Genomic DNA, 26388 nt, shown 5'->3' with positions numbered 1-26388 from the left:
TAGCACCACACTGACTATATTCTATTAGTCCAAGAAAGTCACCAACCAGCCCAGATTCAAGGGGAGAAGACATACTCTTCGCCTTTCAGTGGGAGGTATGCCAAAGGAGTTTTGATCCTTTGAGTCTATCATACCTTCCTTTGGAAAGAAAGTGGGGCTGCCAATTGGAGCACTATCCCCCTAGCCACAGAGATGGACAACTGACCCAGGCGTGGACAAAGTTGCTTTTTAATACTGGCATACTCACCTGCACTGCCATGGCAGTTGGCCCGAGACAGGGAGTCACCTAGACTCCTTCCTTGGGATCTGGTGCACAGGAAACAGAAGAGACAAGTTTCCCCTTTACTGTGGAGTAGGGTAGCTGGGATGGTGTAAGCCTAAGACTGCTTAGACCAGAGTGAGGCTGCAAGCCGCCATCACGGAGACTCATCTGCCTAAGACAATAGTGAAGCAAGTGTTCAGAAAGTTGCAGCAGAGAGAGAGAGAGAGAGAGGCAGGGAGGTGGGAGAGAATGAGGATGATAAAGGCAGAGAATGGCACTGATGATGACAATGTCATTTGCTGGGACCTGGAGTTTCCAGACTTCCAGTTACATGAAGCCAACAAATTCTCTCTTATGTTAAAGCTAGTTTGGATTAGTTTCTATCACCTTTGGTCAAACAAAAGGGTCCTGACTAGCAGGAAGTCATTCATTAAGTCTGGTTTGATGGGCTTCCCAAGTGGTGCTAGTGGTAAAGAACCAACCTGCCAATGCAGGAGACATTAGGAGATGCGGGTTCAATCCCTGGGCCAAGAAGATCTGCAGGAGGGCGTGTAAACCCACTCCAGTATTACTGCCTGGAGACTCTCATGGACAGAGGAGCCTGGTGGGCTACGTCCATAAGGTCACAAAGAGTTGGACACAACTGAAGCAACTTAGCTCACAAGTGTGTAGCTAGAATACACTGAGATCCTGTTCCCTGGTGGCTCAGATGGTAAAGTGTCTGCCTGCAATGCAGGACACCTGGGTTCGATCCCCAGGTCAGTAAGATCCCCTGGAGAAGGAAATGGCAATCCACTCCAGTACTCTTCCCTGGAAAATTCCATGGACGGAGGAGCCTTGTGGGCTACAGTCCATGGGGTCGCAAAGAATCAGACACAACTGAGTGACTTCATTTTCTTTTCTTTCTTTCTTCCTATTACAGACCAGGCAGCTCCGATTACAGAGTGTGTGTGTTACATACTTGTCTTCATTTAACTCCCACAGGAAACTTGGAGGGTCTCTTTAAAGTGAGTGCCATTGTACTCATTTTACTGAGAAGGGCATGAAGCTTAGAGTGGTCCGGTCGCATTTAACCAGGAAATGGTGTAGCCACGCTTCTGGTTGTTTAGAACAACCAAACCTGTTTATACTTCACCCACTATCCTGTACTGCCCAGGTGTGGTATGCAGACCAGCCAGAGAAGGCCTGGTTAAAGGTAGGTTGGCATGACTTTTAAATGAGTGTGCTAACAATGCAAGGCCATTATGAGAAAAAGGGGTCCCTGAGTCCTTCTATGTTCTCCTTCTTTGGGATATCTTCCTGGAATCACCAACTCATGGTCAACAGCAAGCAGAATCAAATCATAGGTAATTCTTTTCTTTTTTAAAAAAGAAAAGAATTTATTTATTTACATGTGGCTACATTAGGTTTTACTTTTGAGGTGCAGGATCTTTCACTGTGGCAAGAGGGCTTAGTTGCACCAAGGCATGTGGGATCTTAGTTCCCTGACCAGGGTTCAAACCCACATGCCCTGCACTGGAAGGCAGATTATCAACCACTGGACGACCAGGGAAGTCCCAGGCCATGTGTAATTCTAACATCAGGGGAAAGGAGTGTGTATTTCCCAAAGACATCTCAGATGGAGCTTCTGGTCTTAACACACTCCAGTTCTAAGGAAGAGGAGAGGAAATCAGTGGCGTGTGAGGTCCCCTTCCCTGACTACAGGTGCCACTCCCGAGGTTCTGTCCGAACCCCCTGCATCTCCTGCTCTGCATTCTCAGCCTTCCTATGAGAGTTAGTTCCCATCTGTTGTTTACACATCACTCGATGGTAGTCAACCTGATGGGTGTCTAACAAGGAAACAGTCATAGCACAGCAGATTAGGGCAGTTTGGGGATTGGACTGTTTGTCAAATGTTAAAACAACTTCTTCATCTCCATCCTAAGCACTTCTTTCAATACCCGTTATCTAGAGGGTTGGCTCAAGGCCAAGATGCTGGAGCTGGCAGATGTCTGGGTGAGAGGGAGAGTCATGCACTTTGCTGATATTTGCTGAAAACCTGTAAAGCACCAAACCTGACCAAGAGTGGACCTTCGATGCCACTTCTGGTGTCAGGGATTTATTCAAAACCTCCTCCCTAGGCTGCCTGCATCTCTGGCCCTACGTAAGAATTCTGCATAATTCCATTTGCTTCCTGATAGAAATGGACTTGAGGTCCTAGTGAAATGACGAGATCAGCACACATCGAAGCATGGAACCTACCTTTTCCTGGCACTCTCTGCTCTGCCTGGGCCGCCAAAGGCTGCAAGAACTGAGGTGCCTTTTAAAATGACACATGCCCATTCTGAGATCTGTAAAACCTCATTGGCAAGGCAAGCTCTGGGCACTGGGAATGATGGTCTTTCCATAAATATTGCACCCACCATCCCGCATTTTATAGCCTGGGTCTGCCTATAAAGTCACTGCCCTTCAGCATTGAGTTTGAGCTCCATCCGCTGGAACTTGGGAAAGCTCTTATATGCCAAGATGTCAAAATCTTGTTCACATGATTCATCAGAAGTAACTGACCACGTGCCCTCTCCCCTTTCAGGCAATAAGAGTGGGGATTGGTCTTCTCTTAAGAGCAGACAGAGGAAAAGGCCCCCGAGGGGCAATTTGGGAAAGGAGTTTTCAGACCTCCTCTGCCCACACATCTAGGGGCTATGGATGACCACGCTGCTGCCCAGCCCCTGCTGCCTGCCAGAGCCAGACACAGTCCTGTTCAGCCCACCCAAGAGGGTAGCTGAGGCTTCATCCCTTCTAGCAAGCAAGCTCTGGAATATCCAAGTGCCTGTGGTTGGGCCCATTTGCTGTTAAGTCTTAGCCTCTTAGAGTAGTTATGAGATGCCCATTGGGCCTTCGGCCTCCCATAGGAATGGGCCCCTGCACTCCCCTGTTCCCTGTCTTACCCAGTGCAAACTGGGATGCTCGCCATCTTCCAGATCCTGGTGGCCCCTCTGTTGGAGCTGGAATCTGCTTTCAGGACTTTCCAGTATCTCCCAGGACACACTTAGCAAAGTGGAGGCAGCCTCCTACCCTACAATGAGCCCACGCTTTGCTCAGAACTCTAGAGGCCACTCAACATCCCTTTTCATCTCATGCCCCTTGGACCAGAATTCTTAAAGCCAAGGCTGAACTTGAGCTTGCTCCATGTCATGAACATGTGATTAGGAGGAGCTCAGCCATCTTCACTCTACTGACTCAGAAGGTTTCCCTGAGCCTGGAGCAGCTGTGTAAGACCCCTCTCTACTCCTAAGCCACTCCACACCCCTCACCCAACCCACACCTACTCTAACCGAGGGCTGGGTCACCTGTGCTAGTTACTGCTGTTCAGTCACTAAGTCATGTTTGAGTCTTTGCAGTCCCATGAACTGCAGAATGCCAGGCTTCCCTGTCTTTCCCTATCTCCCTCAGCTTGCTCAAACTCATGTCCATTGAGCCAGGGATGCCATCCAACCATCTCATCCTCTGTCATCCCCTTCCCTTCTTGTCCTCAGTCTTTCCCAATATTAGGGTCTTTTCCAATGAGTTGGCTCTTCGCATCAGGTGGCCAAAGTATTGGAGCTTCACCTTCAGCACTAGTCCTTCCAATGAGTATTCAGGATTGACCTCCTTTAGGATTGACTGGTTTGATCTCCTTGCACTCCAAGGAGCTCTCAAGAGTCTTCTCCAGCACCACAATTTGAAAGCATTAATTCTTTGGCTATCAGCCATCTTTATGGCCAACTCTCAAATCCATACTAGATTACTGGAAAAACCATAACTTTGGTTATACTAACCTTTTTGGCAAAGTGATGTCTCTGTTTTTTAATACACACTCTAGGTTTGAAGGTGCATCAGACCTCAGGAGCATTGTTTCCTATCTGCCAAATCATCTCTGGCACTTCCACGCGGGAGCCCCTGCACTACTGCGGTGGAGAGAGAGACAGGCCGGGAACTGAGGACATGAAGGTAAGGGGGGCAGAGCCTGGAGTAGGCGGAGAGGATGTGCCAAATGAACTCTCAGTGTGGGTTTCTTGAGCCCAGGAGGGAAGAAGGTCAAGCAGAGGTTGACAGCAGCTATGGTGGGGCCACATGCTGAGTTGGGGCGGCTTCCTGTGGTGAGGGCAGTAGCTGTGGAGGAGAGGTGCAGCAGGGAGCTGAGCGGGGCTTGCTCTGGTCTGGATATTGGGCAGCTTTCTCAAGCAAACAGCCATGCCGGGGTGCAGGGCCCTGGGGAGTGTTAATGCTGAAACACAGCCTTGCTCACAAGTCTCTTGACCTAAGTTCTCACAAGTACCAGGGGGAGACACCCCTATAGGCTTATGAGAGGGTTTTTTTTTCTCCTGCATCCAGGACCACCCGTGTGTAGCTGTCCTGAGATGTCCCCTCCATGGCCCTGCCCTCCTACTGGTCTGCTTCAGCCCTGTTTGGGTCCAGAACTCCCTGGAGAACCGTGAGGCCTTTCCTGACCTGCCTGCTGCCTCCCATCCCCTTCCTGTTTTGTCACCTGAGCTTTCTCTCCACTCTGCTGTTTCATTCATTCTTCATTCACTCAACAAATGCAGCATATAGATTCTACCTACCTACTGGGGCTATAATAGGTCAAATAAGGTCCCTGCCTTTATGTGCTTATTACTGATTTGCAGCAGACAAGTAAACCAGTAAAAACATAAAGTGTATATAGTCTGATGAGAAAGTGAAGGGTGCTCTGGGAGTGCCGAGCTGGGCCTGCTTTCATTTCCTGGGGCTGCTGTAACACATAACCACAATTTGGTGGGTTAAAACAACAGAAGTTTATTCTCTTGTAGTTTTGGAGGCCAGAAGTCCAGCATCAAGGTGATGGCAGGGTCATGCTCCCTGGAAAGGCTCTAAGGGAGGATCCTTCCTTGTGTTTTGGTTCATGCTAGTTGCTGGTGATCCCTGGTGTTCCTTGCATCTCTCCGTCCATGGTCACACGGCATCCTGCCTGTGTGTCTGCGTCCAAATCTCCCCCTTCTGATGACCGTATCCTGCTTTGGGTTAGAAGTCATGACTTCTTCTCAACTTGTTAACATCTACAAAGACTGTATTTCCAAATAAGATCGCATTCAGGACTTCCCTGGTGGTCCAGTGGTTAAGAATCCACCTGCCAATGCAGGGGACACAGGTTCGATCCCTGGTCCAGGAAGATCCCACAGGCCACTGACTGACTCGGCCTGTGGGCCGCAACTGTTGAGCCAGCACCATAGATCCTGTACTCTGCAGCAAGAGAAGCTACCACAGTGAGACGCCCGCACACGGCAACCGAGAGTAGCCCCCACTCGCCACAACTAGAGAAAGCCTCTGCATAGCGGTGAAGATCCAGCCCAGCCAAAAATAAAGAAGAAAAAGATTGCATTCATAGATACTGGGAATTTTAGGACATATCTTTTTGGGGGATACAATTCAACTAAACAAGACCATTAACATGGACTTGGATCATCAGGGCAGGTTTCTCGGAGGAAATGAAATTAACTTTTGAAAGCAAGTAGGAGTTGGTCAGGAAGAGAAGGAGGAGGGACCAATATGTATGAGGTCTGGGCAGAGGAGAGAGCTAGAAACATCTCAGGCAGTAAAGGTCGTGCAGTCTGGCTGGCACATTGATTAACATTAGGAGTGACATGATGGAATTGGATGGGGGCTGGATGGTGCAGAGCCCTGCGTTACCTGTTAAGGGTTTGGTTCTGTTCTCAGGGTAATGGGAAGATGCTAAAAACCTTTATGGAAGAGACTGACATAGCTGTGTTTATATTATAGAAACATCATTCTTGCTACGTGGAGAACTGATGGGACAGCAGCCGCCTGAGGCCCAGGAGAGGAGAGAGGCAGCTGTTGTCATGGTCCAAGGTAAGGATGTTGACTTAGGAAATGGAGAGAGGTGTGTAGAATGAGGAGATATTTATGAATTGGAATGATGCAGCTGTATGATAGAAGGGATATGAGGATGAAGGAGAGGGGCAAACAAAGATTTAAGGCAGGCCTTTGACCCATGAGATTTCCAGAGAGGATAGACCATGCCTCCCAGGGGAGCTTATGCCAAGAAGGAGGGTCTCCCACATAAGGAATGTACAAAGGTGTTTCAGGCTTTGATGTAAAACGCACAGAGCATTTACACGGTGTGGAGTGAAATGCCCAGCGGGCAAGGGTTCTGTCTTTCTTCAAAGAAAACTGTAGTCGGGTTTTCCTGCAACATGGGGGGAAAAAAAAACACAAATTGTGACATTATTTGAAAGAAAGTGAAAGTGAAGTCGCTCAGTCATGTCCGACTCTTTGTGACCCCATAGACTGTAGCCTACCAGGCTCCTCTGTCCATGGGATTTTCCAGGCAATAGTACTGGAGTGGACTGCCATTTCCTTCTCCATTATTTGAAAGAAGGAAGCTTAAAAGGGAGGTAGCCCAGTGCAGGTGCCTTTAAGACTGGGGCTAGGGGCCTCTGCATGGGCAGGTAGAGATGGAGAGGGGTTGTGGCAAGGGATAAGAAGAAGGGGCTCTGGGTCTCCATCTCACCTGATCTTCCTTAGTTCTCTTGAGCATATGACATCTTCCCATCCCCCAACCCCAACCCCCTCCTTGCCAGTGCTCTGGTGGGTGTTCTCTGTGCCCTTGTCCCCAGTTGACCTCACCTGTCTGCTTCTGGACAGAAGTTTCCAGATCTGGACAGAGCCTCCAGCTCCTGGGATGCTTCCACCAGGCCCCCCAACCTGGTCATGGGCATTCCTTCCCATCCCACTAGAGACCCTGGGAGCTGTTGATCCAGCAGCACCCCCAGCTGAAAGCGGTTGGACCAGAGATATGGGAATGAAGTTACATTTTAGATTCTGAGAGGTAGTGGGATTTGGGGGCCTTGGGTGAAAAACCTAAGAGAATAAGAGTTGCTATTTATGAAGCCAGGTGCTGTGCTAAGAACCTCAAAAGCATCATCTTGTTTGATTTCCACCATCCGGGTATCATTATCTCCATTTTACAGATGAGGTGGTTTGGGGAATCAAGTGACCTGTTGATCAAGGTTGCACAAGTAGTGTGTGACAAAGTCAAGACTGAGACCCAGGTCTGTCTGATGTAAAGCCTGTGCTGAAGACCCCTCCATTCCCTGCCCTCACACACTTGAGTGTGACTATCTCCCCCAGAGATCTTCATGGCACCTTGTCCCCTTATGACCCCAATGGTCAGAGATGAGATGGTCCTACTTCCAATCAGTGCCACAGCAGGCTCACTTGGAATGAAATAAAAATAAAACAACCAGATCTCAGAAACAGAAATTATGTTAATCAGAGTCTTCATGTCATACTCATTACCTGTCTGCTGAAGGCCTTCCATTGTTTTATGGGCTTTTCCCCACTGAATCCTGCATTCTCAGTCTTCACTTCTGCTCCATTCTTCCTCTAGCTATTCGCTTCAGTGTGTTTGATATATGGCCTCACATACTCATGGATCCTTATTAAAATCTGATGTTGTTTTGTGGTGTGTATGTGTTTTTAATTTACACTAATGGTATTGTGCTATAAATCTTGTTCTGTTTCTTACCTTTTTTTTTTTTCCCCCACCCTGCACTCTGTTTTTAAGATCTATTCCTGCTGGTCTTTACATAGCTAGCTCATTGCTGAAGATGCATCTGCTGCCTTTTTGTTATCCATGCCACCAGGCTTCAGCTAACCAGAAAGAGCACCAGAGTGATCATTCTGGTACACGGGCCTCTTGAATCTGTTCAGGAGTGTTTCAGGCTCTACACCCAGTGAAGGCTTGTGGATTGCTAGGTTATAGGTTTTAACAAACTGAGTTTCATTAAATATTTCCATACATGTTGCAAAATGCCTCCACCAATTAGAAGGGGTTCCCATCTCTCTCTACTTTTTTCTCCAACACTTTGTTCCTTCCATTGTTTAATGGTGGAGCTCTCTTGAAATGGCTTGCCATCCAAGGGAGGGAATTACAAGACCACAGGGCTGAGCCAGTCTCCTACTTCAGGATGGCAGCTCCTCCTTTGCTGCTGGCCTTAAGACATAGCCACGCTCTGGCCTTGCCCCTCCCTTCCCTGTGGCACCTGTGAATTTCCCCCATTCTCTGCCTGTCTTGACTTATCTAGCCTTGATTGAGCAAACTCACCCATCAGCACTGAGTAGGGCCCAGAGGGAGGGGTGCTGTTCTTGTGTTGGCTGACGTGCCCGCCATATCAGTCTTCCTCTTGGCCCTCTCTAAGTTTCCTCCAAATGTAGCTCCTGCCTTCTTTACAGTGTTGTCCCTCAGGGCCAGAGCTACAGTGGTCTCATCTTCCCTAGTTCTCTTCATTCCAGCTGCTACCCCATTCCACCCCTACATCAGCCTACTAAGGTAGAAGTCCCAGCATGCTCCCCTCCCTACAACAGATAATTATTTCCATGAATAGCAGAGTAACCTGTTGAGAACTTGCTTTGGGTTTTTCACTGCTGTACAAGACATTTCCTTAAATTTCCCCAGGGGTGAGGTGGACTCATAGGGAGAGACAGCGCTCCCTCACTCTCCACCCTACTCCCTGGCAAGCATGGACCATGCCTTTATGTTTCTGAGGTTGTCTTTCTTCCTGATGGGCCATCAAGCTCCACCATGGAGTAAAGAGGTGGAATAAGTCCTCTGTGTCTCAAAATCTGAAAAGGATGGTCTGATGTTGATAGCAGATTCTTGAGAACCAGTGATGAGGAAACCAATGATAAGAGGAAGAGAAAGTGAAAAAGCTGATCTTTAGGGGAAAAAAATTAGAAGAAGCAGAAGAGCAGAGGAAAGCAAAGGTGAGAGAACATGAGGAATCTGAAAGCAGAAACAGAGATGGGGAGAACCACCGCTCGGCAGCTGGACTATTGTCTCAAATTGCTACCAAATCTCAGTGTCAGATGACAAGCATTCATTTCGCCTGTTGATTCTTTTGATCAGTGGAGATCGGCTGATCTAGGCTGGGTGGTGGTTCAGTTCTACTTGGCTCTCGTTTTCCTCCAGGGACAAATGGGCAACCCAGACATGTTTTCTCATGGTGATGGGGAAGCACAAGACAAGCCCAGTGCAAAGCTGTGAGCACAAGATGCTTGTTGTCATTTCATGGGTCAAAGCAAGTCAGATGGCAAAGGGCCTGGAAATGAAGGAGCAGTGAAGATTTGGGGTCGTTAATGCACTCTACTGCTGAAACTTTCCATTTTTCTGAGACTCAGTGGTACTCCCTTTACTCCCTTTATTTTAGTTTATTTAAATAGGTTTTTCTCCCCTTATGATGAAATAATTCCTGTCAAGATAAGACTTTAAAATATAGGTTTGGTGACTAACATAACTTCTTCTTTGCATCTTCTTTCTTGTGGCAGAAAACCTGGGGCCAGAAGACAGCCTAGACTCTTTTCATTTAAAAAAATTATTTTTTTTACTTAAATTTTTCAAACTTTAAGCTTTTTGTTTTGTTTTGAGGTATAGCCAGTTAACAATATTGTGGTAGTTTCAGATGAATGGAGAAGGAACTCAGCCATATATATGTGTGTGTGTGTGTGTGTGTGTGTGTGTGTGTGTGTGTGTATCCATTCTCCCCCCCCCCCCCCCCCCACCTCCTGCCACCAGCCCCTGCAACCCCACTCCCATCCAGCCTGGCCCATAATTTGAGTAGAGTTCCATATGGTGCATAGTAGGACCTTGTTGCTTATCCATTTTGAATATAACAGTTGTGTACATGACCTTCCCAAACTCCCTATCCCCCCACCCCCCTACTCCGGCAACCCTAATTTCATTCTCTAAGTCTGTGAGTTTGCTTCTGTTTTATAAGTAAGTTCTTTTGTATCATTTCTTTTTCGATTCCACATGTAAGGGATATCATATGATATTGCTCCTTCTCAAGACAGCCTAGACTCTTGATAAGGAGAAAGTGATTCATTTGGCCAAGGAAGGGGGGACTGTCCCTGGCAACTTGTCCAAATCACCACATTCAAGGGAATCTGCAGACTCTCTACCTCTCCCATCTAGAGCTGCCTTCAGTGAGGTTGTCTGCAGAGCTGGGGTACGGTGGGCACAGCATTAGGGCTTCTGGGTGTGGTACTTCTCAGCATCAATTACATTGCCAGACCGGGAGTCTGTAGGGGCCAATGTGAAGGATGCCAAAAGGATCTTTGTCTCATGGAAGGAGGAGGGACTGTTGGGAAGCAGACCAGGAGTCGAATCCAGAAGATCAAATTGGGGGACAGCTTCAGGCCCCAGTACAACAGACAGCTGGCACAGGAGCTAAGCACCAGGTCCGTGCCAAAGGGCAGTCACAGCAGTGGAAGTAGTAGCAGGAGAGGCTCTAGTTCCAAGCCCCCGTAAGGATCTGATGCTTTGCTCACCCAGGCTTAAGAAACGGGACAGGACATGATTCCCAGTCCTGGAGCAGCCCCTGATTTCCTTCCAGACCTTGCTCCCACTGGCCCAGGACCCTGGGGTGGAGCTTACATGTGTGTGTTTATTTTGATCATCATGCTTTAGTGAGCCTAGGACAGGTAGGTATTGCAAAAGCAAGCATCAGGAGGTCTGGATATCCAGAAGAGAGCTTCTTCTTACTTCCTCCCCTCCTCCCACGTCCTAGGAGGATGGAGGCAGGCTGGGCTGCCTCTGCTGCCTGCTAATGCTGCTGCAGAGTTATTGGTGGTCCCAAGGGTCCTATCCCTCACTTACAACAACTGCTCAGAAGCCAGATCCTTGGGACTTTTATGGGTGATGAGGATGTATGAACCAGAACAAGTTTGACTCCCTGACCCCCCATTGAACTGGCAACAGGAGAAGTGAAATCAATTCTGGTAACCTGAGCAGCAGGAGAAAGCCAGCAAGAGTAACGGGAAACTGTCAAGGTCATTTTCTCACCTGCACAACAGGGAAGAGAAGAAAAAAACGAGCCAATAACAACACAATGATTGTGTATTGATGCCTGCTACGTGGCAGGCTCTGGGCTGCATAATGGGATGTGAAAGCACGTGAGATGTGGTTTCTGAACGAGTCCTGGTCTAGTTGAGGTTGAAAGGGCACATGGAAGCATATAAACAAAATACACAATGATGAGTGCTGTTGGAATCTAGAGAGGTGAGACCAACCAGCGTGGTCAGGGAGTGCGTGTCTGCTAGCACTAGTTAGGTTATGCAGCAGCAGCAAGCAGCCCCTCTCTCTATGTATTTTTAATTACCGAAGTATAGTTGATTTATAATGTGCTAGTTTCTGCTGTATAGCAAAGAGATTCAGTGATGCATCTGTGTATTCTTTTTCATATTCTTTTCCATTATGGTTTATCTCAGGATATTGAACTTAGTTCTCTGTGCTGTACAGTAGGACCTTGGTGTTTATCCATCCTATACATAATAGTTTACATCTGCTAATCCCAACTCCCAATATTTCCTCCCCTCCTTGACCCTCCTCCTCCTTGGCAACCACAAAACTATTCTCTATGTCAGTGAGTCTGCTGCTGTTTCATATATAAGTTCTTTTGTGTAATATTTTAGATTCCACACATGAGTGCTGGTATTTGTCTTCGGTCTATCATGTGGTATTCGTCTTTTTCTTTCTTACTTTGCTTAGTAGGATAGTCTCTAGGTTCATCCATGTTTGTGCCAATGGCATTATTTCATTATTTTTGATGGCTGAGTAATATTCCATCGCACATATACACCACATCCTCTTTACCAATTCATCTGCTCATGGACGTTTAGTTTGTTCCCATGTCTGGGCTACTGTGAATAGTGCTGCTATGAACATAGGGATGCATGAATCTTTTCAAATTATAGTTTTGTCTGGATGTATGCCCAGGAGTGGGGTTGCTGGATCATATGGCTGCTCTATTTTTTGTTTTTAAGAAACCTGCATACTGTTTTCCGCAGTGACTGCCCCACTTTACATTCCCACCGACGATATAGGAGGGTTCCCTTTTCTCCACACCCTCTCCAGCATTTGTTGTTTGTAGACATTTTAATGATCACCATTCTGATCGGTTTGAGGTAGTACCTCACAGTAGTTTTGATTTGCATTTCTCTAATAATTAGTGATCATGAGCATCTTTTCATATGCCTATTGGCCATCTGTATGTTAGATAAATGTCTATTTCAGTCACCTGCTCATTTTTCAATTGGGTAAGCAACTCCTATGTCGTAGTGGTTTAAAACTAAGGTTTCCTTCTCCATTGTAGGTTAGCAGGACTGTAATTACCACTCTTATCCTGGGATCCAGGTTATCAGAGCAGCCGCCATCTGATATGATGCTGGTTGCCATGCCACAGAGAGAGGAAGATGCAGGATGGCCTCACATGGTGGGCAGATGCTCAGGCCAGGATGGACACGTGTCATACCTAATTATGACCCCTTGGCCAGAACTAGTCACATGGCCTCAAATAAAAGAGGTCCTGAAATGAGACCCTATCATGTGCCCTGAGTGTGGAAAAATGAAACATCTGATGAATGGCACTGATGACTGCCACAGAATGTTGGAAATACTTTGCAGAGGAGGAAAATCTTGAGATGGGACTTGAAGAAAAAGTAAGCAATGAGGCAGAGAAGAGAGAAGGCTGTTCCAGGCTCACTGGCTTCCTGGAGACCTATAGATGTCAGGCACGCTCTAGGAACCCCTGAGTTGGAGCCCAGGATGGTGAATGGCAGAGGGAGCCAAGAGTGAGGTGGCCGCCCTGGGAAGCTTCTTGTGAGGCTTGCTTGGGAATTAGGAGTTTATCCTTCAGCATTGTGCAGGCAGCCGGCCTCTCTCAGCCGCACAGCACCGGGGATGCTCAAAACGGAAATCCTTGGGGGGGTTTGGGGAGAGCTATATTGGGCACTCGGCTTCCCAGGCAAAGGCCTGCCGTCAGCTGGCCTCAGCCCTCGTTATCTTTGTTTCCCTCGATAATGCTTTTTATAACTCTGTAATACCCAGGCCTGGATTTATTTTAAAGATTTTAAAAGCCTGCTGTTGTGACGGGGGTGCAGTTAGACAGTCTGAGCTGGGATTCTTAAGGTGAATGAAACCGTGATTTTGTCGGACTTTGGCGGCCACATATATGAATGATATGGTTGATGCCAAGAGTTTGGGGGATCCAAATGGATTGGAGGATGTTCTCAGGGCCCCTGTTAGGGTTGTAATCACAAGTCATGACAGGGCGATGTGAGTTGACAGTGAAACTTCTGAGGACAGATGTCTCTGAAAAAAAAAAAAGCATGTACAACTGCGTTTTCAAGTTGCCATCTCCCAACTCCCTAGATAATTCCTGTCAACATAACGGGAGGACGCTGGATGGGTGGGAACTGTGAGAGACTGCAGAGTTTGGAAGTGTTCCACCTGCGGCACCTTTGTCAACGTGGAGTCCCTAGGAGTTTGCACTGGGACGAAGGTGTGTTCCCAGATGGCAGCCCCTACCAGGGGAGTCTTAATCAGCCTGCCTGTGTTCTGCTCCCACTGAGGAGGGAGGGCCTTAATTCCCGGATCCCAAGCTGGGTGAGTGTCGGAGCAAGCACTCACTCTTGGTTTCCCTTTGCCCCACATCACCGTGCCCCCTCTGGGAACTGTGTCCTTTCTGTCTGTGACTTTGACACCTGCTGGCCATGCTGACCAGGGAGCAGGGCCGCTGCCTCACACAGCAGTGCTGATCTTGCTCTCATCCCATAATGTTACACACTCACGGCCTGCCCCAAAGAGAAGTGTGAAGAACCAGGACCTCCTCTGATCCCCCTACGTGCTGTCAGCTCAGCACAGCAGGTCTATCCCTCAAGGAATGCCATTTCCCTTCTGGAGCCAGCGGAAGAAGTCAGATGGGTTCTACAATGGGGACCTGGGGACCTGGCTATTTTCAGCTCACAGGTTGCAGAGCTGCCTGTTTCATTGTGACCTCAGGTCCAAGCCGTCTTCTTCAATGCCATTGCTATCAGAAAGCCCCAGATAAAGCTGACGATTGGTTCTCTGTTTGGCAATTTGTGTCCCTTTCCTAGAATTTAGAGGGAGGAAGGTGAGCGAACAGTGGTTTTAATCACCAGCAACCCACTCCAGTGTTCTTGCCTGGAGAACCCCAGGAACAGGGGAGCCTGGTGGGCTGCCGTCTATGGGGTCATAGAGTTGGACATGACTGGAGTGACTTAGCAGCAGCAGCATGCAGCTTAACAAGTTTCCTGAGGCCTGTAAGCCACAGGATTCAGTCTTTTCTACATGGGCCCTGGCGACCCTGATCATGACTATGGTAAGAGGGTCTCAGGATTGAAGACAAGAAGCATCAGACCTGTGTTTTAGAATGGGCCCCCTGGAAGGGTGTGAAGGATGCAAGTCTGAAAGCTGCTGAACTGAGCACAGGGAAGAACCGGCTAAGCTTGCGGGCCCAGGGTGAAGCCGCTGCCCTCAGGTAGATTTTCTTCTTCCTCAGGGAAGCCTTGCCTGCTCTTAAGGCCTTTCACTGAGTGAGCCAGGCTCACCCAGATTATCTGGGGTAATCTTTTTGCTCTTGTTGTTCAGTCACTAAGTTGCGTCTGAGTCTTCATGACCCCTGGACCGCAGCATGCCAGGCTTCCCTGTCCTTCACGACCCAGAGCTTGCTCAAACTCATGTCCATTGAGTTGATGATGCCATCCAACCATCTCATCTTCTGTCACCCCCGTCTCCTCCTGCCCTCAATCTTTCCCAGCATCAGGATCTTTTCCAATGAGTCAGCTCTTCACATCAGGTGGCCAGAGTACTGGAGTTTCAGTGAATAATCAAGGTTGATCTCTTACTTCTAGTCAACTGATTATGGGCTTGAGTGACATCTATGAAATATCTTCACAGCAACACCTTGGGTGTTTGATGGAATAACTGGAGACTGTAGTCTAGTTAAATTAACATGTAAAATTGGCCATCCCAAAGGGCTTTTTCTATTTGCTTATTCCAGAGACTCTGATATTTCAGAAGACTCGCTAGAGAACAGAGCTTGCAGAAGCCTTTGGCTTTGCCTTGTTTGTGGCCACAATATGGAACAAGCTCCAGAACTGGCTTTTTATCAACTTCCACCTGAGTTAAGGAAGAGCCCAACTGAGGAAGCACAGATGGTTGCTACGAATCTTCCCAGAAGTTTCAATAGAAGGATTTATGTAGCCTCCAGGCAGAAGCCCCAAAGAACTGAGCTCTGCGGTGCCTCTGGTGTAACATGGGGATCCTAATACTTAACTTCAGAGGGTATTTTTGAGGATTAAATGAGCTGGCAATGACCTGTAAGCTGTAATGCTCTGTACAGATGTATCGGACTTTTTTTTCTCATAAAGATTATGAATCAGTTTATAAGCACCAGCCTCCAGTTCTAAATGTCTTCACTGACAAGACTGGTGCTCCTTACATATTACCAGTCATCTGTAGTTGTGTTAAGATGACAGATTCTACTAAAAAGAAATGATACAGACGAACGTATTTACAAAACAGAAACAGACTCACTGACTTAGAGAAGGAAATTATGGTTGCCAGGTGGGGAGGAAGGGGGAAGGAACAGTTAGGGAGTTTAGGATCCACATGTATACACGGCTGTATTTAAAATGGATAACCTACAAGGACCCACTGTATAACACAAAGAACTCTGCTCAATGTTATACGGCAGGCTGGATGGGACGGGGATTTGGGGGAGAATGGGTACATGCATATTTATGGCTGAGTCCCTTCACTATCCACCTGAAGCCATCACAACATTGTTGGTCAGCTATACTCCAATATAAAATAAAAAGTTCAAGCAACATGATAACAGATCTCAACTTTGAAAGGGATAACACAGCATTTTAGAAAGATAGGTGAAACTACTTAAAGAAATGCGGGAGAAGTGACATTGATGTGAATTGTTTTCTACATAATTTTGGAAAAAACCTACTTACCTTCTCACATCTAAATGAAATGTCACCTCCTGGGTGAGGGCTGCTCTGATCTCCCTGGGCCTGATTTTGTGTTTCATCTGAGGATGACCAGTGATGAGTGATGTTCAAACACGGGCATTTGCTGCCTGCCTCGGCCTTCCGTCACCTACCCTTCCCCGCCAGCCTTCAGGCTCATCAGACATCAAATACCTGCTTGTCTGGAGCCCCACACCCTCCAGAGAAGGGGTTTGGGAACCTGTTCCCATCATGCCTCCTGTCTGTTGTCCCTGAGGAACCGAGCTCCTGATATCCACAACAGCATCAAGCTGCGCCTCTGTCCCCACTATGGGTGGCCTTCCCTGCTGTAGGTCCTGTGCTGAGTGCTTGGCATAGATTATTTCAGTTAATTTTTAATACAATTCTAATAGCAACTGATGTGCTATTTACCTATGACCTTTTATTTTTCAGGCACTTTCTAAAAAATTTGGCATATATTAATTTATGCTATCCTTATAAAAAGTCTAAGAATAAAAAAGTGAATGAAACCAAAAAAAAAAAAAAAGTCTAAGAAGAGACACTAGTATCATCACCACTCTAGAGATGGCAAAATTGAGTTTAAAGGACTTGCCGAAAGTCATACAAATTGGTGAGTCACGGTTAAGTTCATCTAACTCCACAGCTGGTGCCCTTTACCACTACCCTGTATTAACTCCATGAAAACAGCCTACAAGTTCCTGTTTCTCTTTCTATTTTTTGCCACCTCCATTTCCCCAAACACACACACACACACACACACACAATACCAGACACACATTCAGATCCTTGTGTGTGTGCATGCTAAGTTACTTCGGTTGTGTCCAACTCTTTGCGACCCTATAGTCTGTAGCTCTCCAGGCCCTTCTAGGCTCCTCTGTCCCTGGGACTCTCCAGGCAAGAATACTGGAGTGGGTTGCCATGCCCTCCTCCAGAGGATCTTCCTGGGCCAGAGACTGAAGTCTTACGTCTTACGTCTTACGTCTTACGTCTTACGTCTTACGTCTCCTGCATTGGCAGGTGAGTTCCTGACCTCTAGCGCCACCTTGGAAGCCCCTCCAGATCCCTAATATATAGTTATTACTGTTAGTTTGGAGTTTGTGGTAACTCTAAGTTTGCAACTGGGCTCCGGAGCCTCTCAACTAACCTGGCAACCTCCTTATCCTCTGCTGCCATCCTAGTTCCCCTCCCCACCCCATCAGAGCCCCCAGGCACCACAGAATCCCAGTGACTCCCACAGCCAAGTCCACAGGCCCGGCAACAAGCCATCCAGGCTTCTTTCACTCTTTTATTCTGCTGCACGGTCTTTATCTGATTGTGTCTCTGTCTCTTCCTGGGTCTGTGAACTCCTCCAGGGCAGAGATTGCATCTTATACAACTTCCTCTCCTCAGATCCTGATTCAAAGGGAGTAATGAAAAAGTGCGGGGATCTGTCGCCTTTGTTGGAAAACCCCTTCTTTGGATCAGGGTGGAAATAGAATTAGAGGGGGGCTGGATGAGCCCCCATATGGACTGAACAGGGAGCAGCAGTTGAGTTTCCACTGAAAGCCAGAGGTACTTAAGGGACTGAAGAGTCATATTAGGACTCTGGCTTTGCCCGGAGCCAGGGGAGTGATGAAATAGCTCTGCCTGGCCCACCCCCTGCTTCTGTCCAAGTATTACTGTCCAGATTTCGCTACCATTTGCATTTATTGAAATTCACTGTTCTTTCCAAGGAAAGAATGACAAAAATACAAACAGCACCACTTGAAACAAGTTGGAGGAAGAAAGCGAGGGAAGGAGAATGAAAGGGAGGAGGGAGAGGGGCAAGAGGAAAGGCAGAAGAAGGTCGGGAAGCCGCTCACCAGGGAGGAGACGATATTTCTGGGCTGAATGTCCGTGGTGCAGCCCTTCAAACCAACAATCACAGGAGAGTGGGTTCTAATCCTGTCTCCACCATCTGCTTCCAGAGTCTCAGTTTTGCCTTCTGTAAAATGGGCAGCAGCAAACTCTTCCCCAACCCTCTCTCTGCACTTCCCCACGAAGGACTTAGGTATAATCGCAAGAATGTGATCATTCCACAAGACCTCCTTTCCTTCCCAAGAATGTCATGGATCTTGTCGAGTTGCCAGATTGAAGACCTTTGCACTGAGGTAGAGAAACTCCCTGCACTTCCAGTGGGCTGTGGAAGGCAGATCAGCCTCACGCTGCTCTTGGTTTGGGAGGTAACTGGAGCAGAGCTCTCTTGACCCCATCTCCCCAGAGGCTGCGTGGAAGGGTGAAGGCCTCTTGGCAGGAATAGCAGCTTTGAAAGAAAGCAGGGCTTGAGGGGAAACCCCAGAGCATTTTGGTCTCTTGAAAATTATTGTGGAGCCCAAAGAACCTTTGTCTACGTGAGTTAGATTTACTGATATTGACTATGTCAGAAATTCAAAGTTAGAACATTTTAAGACACCGGAAGACACAAGCACACCCTCCATCAAACCCTCAGAAGGGTGACATCATCAGACATTATGTAGACGCTGGAGAACTTCTCTGTACACTGCAGACGGAGTGTCAGGGGAAGGCAAATGACGTCCTAGTGTGGTTATACCCGGAAAGGATTTCAGAAATCCCATGGGTCCCTAGACCACACTTGCAGAACCTCTGAATGAGGGACATAGAATGGAGTTCGCAATGGAATTCCTGAAGTAACTCCTCAGGCCCTCAGACAAGGCCTTGAACGATGCAATCACAACTGTGATCCAGTTTCTTGAGACACGTGTATCAGTTGGTGTGCAGACAAGTCAGAATGGTTCACCTGGCCGGAGGAGCAAAACCTAGGAAGAAGCATGGTCAAGAAATTGCAGAAATTATAGGAAAGGCCCTGAGTCCATATAGAAGCTGTGAAATTTGAAGGTTTGGATCCTCTTTGTGTAAATCTGCCAGAAGTAGAAAGGCCCCGTATATCATCTGGGTTCAAGAATTTAACTTCAGTCAAAGACCCTGAATCCTAAGGCAGCACCTGTGTCCCCTGCTGTGAGGTCAGAGTCTGCCCTCAATTGTCCACCCACTCCACTTTCCCAGTGCTCCAGGAGACAGGAAGTTGCTGCAACCAAAATGAAATATCCAATTTTTTTTTTTTAAACCCAAGGAATTGCTGTAATTTGCAAGAAGAAGACAGAGAGCAACTAGCATACAGTCGTCAGGGCAAGAGAAGATTTTGTGAGCCCTGTGTTGCTTCAGTTTTAATACTGGGCTGATTTGTACAATTCCATTGGCTTTCTGTCCCATCAAGGGCCAAACCAGTACAATAAACAGTAAGCCAGTGGAGAGCATTTGTGAGCAGCATGGCCCGGCCCTTGAGCATCTGTGTCCAGCGAGGGAGAGAGAAGAATTGAATGTCTGCCTGCCTTTTTCCTCAGAACAAGGTAACTGAGTGTCCCATCCCAGGATCCCTCAGTCCCCTGGCCTAGAAGCACTTGATGAAAGCTCTGTTTTCACGGGTCACAGTGCTTTGTGACAGAAGCAAGACAATCAGGACAGATGGCAAATAATAACGGTGTTGGCTTTGTCGTCTGGTGGAAGTCCTGGGGGGAGAAGGGAGATTATAGTTCCATGGAGGTTCCAGGATGGCCTTTAAAGTGTTTCTGCTGGGACTGCTGTTCTCGGTGACATGACACTTTTCTGCCCCTGCCCAGCCTTGGGGTTGCCGTTAGGGGCTGCCCCTAAACCCACTGCTTCTCTGGTTCCTGCTGCGGCCTCTTCCCAGGGGCTCTGCAGATCCTTGGGTCAGGCCACATTCTCTGGCAGGGGCTGGGGGCAGGGACTGTCTGCCTCCCAGGGCCTCATGTATGTCCACAGTCCTTCCGGATCCCCCTTCCTGGGCTCCATTAAGAGGCATGGAAATGGGGTATTGAGCGAGCAAGACGCATGGATACGACTGAAGTATAGCTTTATTTTTGCTCCCATTCGCCCTTTAAAATTTATTCAGTGAGGGCCGTTCCTCCCTTGCCTGAGGATGAAATCTCCGTCTCAGGCAGGCCCCATAATTTTCTCCTGGCTTTTCGGTAATAAAAAGATCTCTGGTCACTTTACACTACAAACGCAGTCTCAATGCAGTAATTAAAGTGGTCTAGTCCTAGATAATAAAAATTCTCTGAACTGGTTTCACTGTCAGCTTCCTCTCCCTCCATGTCACAACGTGTCCCGAGAAAGAGGCCCTCTACCTCTGGAGAAGGGGTGGGGTCTTTGTCCAGTGTCTGACCCAGAATTCTACTCCTCTTCCACCTGAACTGGAAATTTCTGAGGTTTCCAATCCTTTTGGCTCAAGGGGGTGGTGGGATTGAGGGGAGGGAATGGTTTTTCAGGGTGAGGGGAGTTTGCCCAGCCTCATGTAGAACCCCTAGCCTCTGGTTTTGTGACCATATAGCATCAGCTCATTGGGGCCCCTTTGCTTGGGTCTAGATGGTCCCTTGGCAGTATCTGGTCAGCTCCAGGCCAGCATGCTCTGCTTGAGGAATGGGGCATGGACATTTGGGGAAGTCAACCTACTTCTGAATATTCCTTGGAAGGACTGATGCTGACGCTCCAATACTTTGGTCACCTGACGCAGAGAGCCGACTGATTGGAAAAGACCCTGATGCTGGGAATGATTGAGGGCGGGAAGAGAAGGGGGTGACAGAGAATGAGATGGTTGGATGGCATCACCGACTCACTGAACATGAGTTTGCACAGACTCAGGGAGGTAGTGAAGGACAGGGAAGCCTAGCATGCTGCAGTCCCTGGGGTTGCAAAGAGCTGGACATGACTTAGTGGCTGAACCACAATCCGACCTCTCTCCTTAGTCATGTGTCTTGACTTCATTCCAGCTCCACGGTAGATCCTCTGGGCTTCACTTTATTAGCCTCTTCTGTCCTTTTCACCACAGGGACTGGCTCAGCTACAGACACGTAAACAATCAGAGCAGGGAGGGGAGAGGAGACACACACTGCTTATCCTGCTCTGAGAAATGTGGTCTCTGTTCTGTGATAACGGCCAGAGAAACCACCTTTCTCCATCTGTACAGTGGGGTATGAGGCTGAAAGGGCTGGAGCTGGGACAGCCAGTTTGCGACCATAAGGTGATGGTGTAGGTCTGCTGGGGACCATAACGTGAGCCATGAGGATGAAGCTGAGGCTAGAGAAAGTATGTGCCTTGATCGTGAGAGACCAGGTCTGGGGACATCATTTGAGTCACAAGGTCAGCTTTCTCTAAAGCAGTTGTTCTCAATGAGGAGGTGAGGGTGGCAATCCCCACCCCACCCAGGGGATATTTGGCTGTGTCTGGAGGCATTTTTAGTTGTCACAGTTTGGAGTTTACTACTGGCATCTGGGGTAGAGGCCAGGGGTGCTGATAAACATCCTGCCAGGCACAGGACAGCCCCTTCACAACAAAGAACTCCTTGGCTCAAAAGTTCAGTAGTGCTTGTAGAGAATCAGCTGAAAAACCCAACTATATCCGAACTTTTCGATTACTTGAGCCTATGTATTTCTTTTATTTTGTTGAATCAGTTTGAGCTGGGTTTCTTGTGATCTGAGATGGAAAGAATCTTGACTGACAGTTTTCAAAAGCAGTGCCACCCCTTCTTTCCTCTCCCAAGCCCTCCTCAGCCTAGCAGATTTCCTCTTCGGTATATTGACAAACCTACTCTTCGGCCTCCTTCTAGCGCTTTTTAGAAATAGTGTCCTGCCCATTCCTGCACCCCTGTCAAGAATCCCTTCTCAAGTGTTAAAGGTACTTGGATGAAATTGTTTATGATTTTGCTTAAAAATTTCAAGATCATAATTTACAATTTTTATTATGAAATACTTCAGACCTACAAAATGAGTGATCTAATGAGCATCTTCATGTACATTCCACTTAATAAATAGGTCTCTTCCCCAGCAGAATCTTCCTCTCTTCCCCAAGAGAAACTAGTACCTTCAACTTACCTTCTTATGCATCGTTTTTCATAGTGTCACCCAAAAATGTATTCCTAAGTAATATGTTGGCAAAGTAATGTCTCTGCTTTTCAATATGTGATCTAGGTTGGTTATAACTTTTCTTCCAAGGAGTAAGCGTCTTTTAATTTCATGGCTGCAGTCACCATCTGTAGTGATCTTGGAGCCCCCAAAAATAAAGTCTGACACTGTTTCCCCATCTATTTCCCATGAAGTGATGGGACCAGATGCCATGATCTTCGTTTTCTGAATGTTGAGCTTTAAGCCAACTTTTTCACTCTCCACTTTCACTTTCATCAAGAGGCTTTTTAGCTCCTCTTCACTTTCTGCCTTAAGGGTGGTGTCATCTGCATATCTGAGGTTATTGATACTTCTCCTGGCAATCTTGATTCCAGTTTGTGCTTAGGAATGACGCTAAAGCTGAAACTTCAGTACTCTGGCCACCTCATGTGAAGAGTTGACTCATTGGAAAAGACTCTGATGTTGGGAGGGATTGGGGGCAGGAGGAGAAGGGGACAACAGAGGATGAGATGGCTGGATGGCATCACAGACTCGATGGACGTGAGTCTGAGTGAACTCCGGGAGTTGGTGATGGACAGGGAGGCCTGGAGTGCTGCGATTCATGGGGTCACAAAGAGTCGGACATGACTGAGTGACTGAACTGAACTGAAGTAATATGTAAGTTTTTGCATTTTATGTGTACGTGTAGATGATATTGTATGTTTTCTCTTGTGACTTGCTTTCTTTGTTATGTGTCTCAGAATCCTCCAGGCTCTTTTAGGTAGCTTTGGATCTTTCGGCTCCATGTGGTATTCCATTGTGGGAATTTCTAAGTTCATTTTCATGGAGAGACACACTGTAATTTTCCCCAAGTAGAAAGAATGCTCCTCTGAAGATCAATGAGCCAGTGTCCCAGAGCACAAAACTTCTGGTGGATTCCCCTAAGAGTGTGGAATGGAGTTGTAGGGTGTGTACACCCTCAATTCTGCTAGCTGTTGGTCTCAAAGTTGGATTTTACCTATGCTGAATACATCGTGTAAATGTGTTGGAGGACACAAATATTGTTCTTGGCATTCATCCACCTTGATTACTCCCGAGATTCGTGGACTTTTTGTGTATAAAGACTAGATAAATAAGTGTGGTAGAAAGATTAATGACCCCTCTAAGACATCCACTTCCTAATTTCTGGAACCTGTGAATATGTTACCTTACTCAACAAAAGGGACTTTGCAGATGTGATTAATGATTCTGAGATGCAAACATTATCTGGAATTACCTGGGTGGGCCTGATGTAATCACAAAGGTCCTTATAAGAAAGAGGCAGAAGGGCCAGAGTCAGAGAAGACAGCTGGAGTGAGGGAAGGGCCATTAGCTAGGGAATGCAGGAGGCCTGTAAAAGTTGAAGAAGGCAAAGAAACCTTCTTCCCTAGAGCTTTCAGAGGGAACAGAGCCCTGCTGTTTTAGACTTTTGATCTTCAGAACTGTAAGATAATAATAATGTTGTTTTAAGTCACCAGGTTTGTGTTAATTTGTTATAGCAGCAATAGGAACTAACAAACAAAACCAAATTAGAAAAAATTGAGAGGGCAAAGCTCCCCTCTCAATGACCCCACATACTTGAGACAGTATAGTAGATATCTTTTTTTTAAATTTTGATTTTTTAATTTAATTTTTAATTGGGGTGTAGTTGCTTTACAATGTTATGCTAGTTTCTGCTGCACAGTGAAATGAATATGTTATATGTACACAGGCCCTCTTCTTCGGATTTCCTCCCCATGCAGGTCACTACAGAGCATTCAGCAGAGTTCTCTGTGCTACAGAGCAGGTTTTCATTAGTTAGCTATTGTATGTCTGTGTGTGTGTGTGTAGTGGGGGGTGGCTTTGGACTTCCCAGGTGGCCCTAGTGGTAAAGAACCCACCTGCCAATGCAAGAGACATGAGAGGTATGGGTTCGATCCCTGGGTCAGGAAGATCCCCTGGAGGAGGGCATGGCAACCCACTCCAGTATTGTTGCCTGGAGAATCCCTATGGACAGAGGAGCCTGGCGGGCTCTAGTCCACAGGGTCGCAAAGAGTCAGACATGACTGAAGTGACTAAGCATGCATGCATAGAGCTTCACTGGTGGCTCAGTGGTAAAGAATCCGCCTGCTAATGCAGGAGACGCAGGTTCAACGCCTGGGTCAGGATGATCCTCTGGAGAGGGAAATGGCAACCCATTCCAGTATCCTTGACTGGGAAATCTTACGGACAGAGAAGACTGGGGGGCCGCAGCACACAGGGTCACAAAAAAGAGCCTGACATGACTTAACTAAAGAAACGAGTGTATACACGGCAATTCCAGTTTCCCAGTGCATCCCGCCGTCCCTTTCCCCTCTTAGAGTCCACACGTTTAGACATTTAACAAATGTCTTTCCTTTACTCTTTCCCGTCTCACCATTTTCAGTCTATCCCCTGCTGACCCCTTGGTTTTTTCTTTAGGTTCTATCAAAGGAGAAACTTCCTAATATAGGTTCTAATGTGAGAAAGTCTAATAGATCCCTTAGGCTCCCTAACCACAGAAAATAACATTTATAACATGTTAGGCACTGCCTACGGTGCTTTCACATGGTAACTCATTTAAGCTTCCCACCGCAGAGGGAAGTAATAATAATAACTACTTATTATTATTGAGACCTTATTTTTGGTTCTAGACTCCATTCAAAGAATCGGTTTAACCATATACCCAGGTATGGTTGTCTTCTTTTTTGCTGAGGAGGAAATTGAGAAAGGCTAAATGATTTGTCTTGGAGCAACGGTTTCTATCCCAGAACCATGTGATCTGAAAAAAAATAATCTCTGCTTCTTTTATGACAACTTCCTGAGAACATGGCCACAAAGTGTTTCCTTTCATAGCACTCATCTCTATTCCTTCTCCTCACTCCAGTTAGTGCCACATGCCCCCATGAATCGCATCACTCATATCCACGAGATACCTGGGTTCTGTTTATCTGTTGTCATTGCTGAAAGAGGAACATGTACTTGGTGTTATTAATGCATATTGATAGGATATCACCAGGCAAACACAACTGTGCCTGAAGAAGATGGAAGACCTCTTCCCCAACTCCATCCGCTGCTGCTGACTTTCTGGCGTGCTTCCTCTCCTATGAGGGGGCAACTCTCAGAGGGTCCCTATAAGCAGATTCTGAGGGCTTGCGATCAGCATGTTCCTAGATACTTGTGTCTGGTGTATATGTGTGGTGTGAGTGTGCTAGTGCATGCACAGATGTGAGTGCTTGATTCCTTTGTGAGCCCACATCTGGTGGCTGAGTTTGACCTAAAGTGTCAAGCATGGAGCTCTCTGAAGGTCTTCGGTCTATTGATGAAGCTGAGGGATAGGAGTAGGGCTGGGTATGAATGAAGAGACTTTAGTGGGTATTAAACTTTCCTGGCAGTGGCAGCTTTGAGGGCCAGGAAAATATCCCATTCCTGATCAGGAAGAAAATGATCTTAAATGGCAACTTAGGTTCCCCCAAAGATGTGGATTATTAGCTGTATCCCCTAAATCTGTTGTCCTCTCCCTGAAAACTTCATTGCCCCTCCCCCAAATTCATTCACTCCTTCCTAAACACAAATGCACTCAGGGACTAGCTTCCCAACCTCTTCTGCAGGTAGGTATGACCACATGGCCAAGTATAGGGCAGTGGAATGTGAGCAGAAGTGATGTGTGTAGCTCCTGGGTCATCTCCAGCCGAAGGTAAGCTGCCTTTCCTGGCTGTGGCACTGTATTTCCCCTCCAGAAACCTGGAATGCTGGTGTTCCAGGGAACCTGGCTTCAACAGTACAAATCAGGGGAACATCCAAGGAAATAGGAGAGCAACAAGATGGAAAGGGCACGGGCTCCTGACTGACTTCATGGAGCAGAGCTGCCCATCAGGCTAGACTGTCTGGACTGTCATGAGAGTGGGAAATAAGTTTCTTCATTACTTAAGCCACTCTGTCTCCAGGTGTTTTTACTGAGGAAGCTGCATAGTTTTACCTTAATTAATACAACTATGCTCACAACAAGAGGGTGATTACTCAGTTTTATGCTTGCAAAAGGATTAATGTTATTTCAGGGAATGACTCTTGATTTTTAACTGCATGGATTACAAACTGGATTATTCTCCCATCCCTGTTTCACTCTTGATTATAGAGTGAAATTGCATCTTAAGTTGGGGTTAATTTCTTAGGTTAAGCTTTAAGGTAAAAATGGTTAATATTCAGAACACATTTTAATACTCTCAATAAGTCCAATGCAGTAGTGTTTTCTTTCAGCATTGAACATTGACTGCATCTCTGGTTGAACTCTTGGTGAGA

Source organism: Ovis aries, chromosome 1 (genome assembly GCF_016772045.2).
Source record: "Ovis aries strain OAR_USU_Benz2616 breed Rambouillet chromosome 1, ARS-UI_Ramb_v3.0, whole genome shotgun sequence".
Classification (NCBI taxonomy): domain Eukaryota; kingdom Metazoa; phylum Chordata; class Mammalia; order Artiodactyla; family Bovidae; genus Ovis; species Ovis aries.
The sequence above is the reverse complement of the archived record's forward strand: the minus strand, read 5'-3'. Positions refer to the sequence as shown.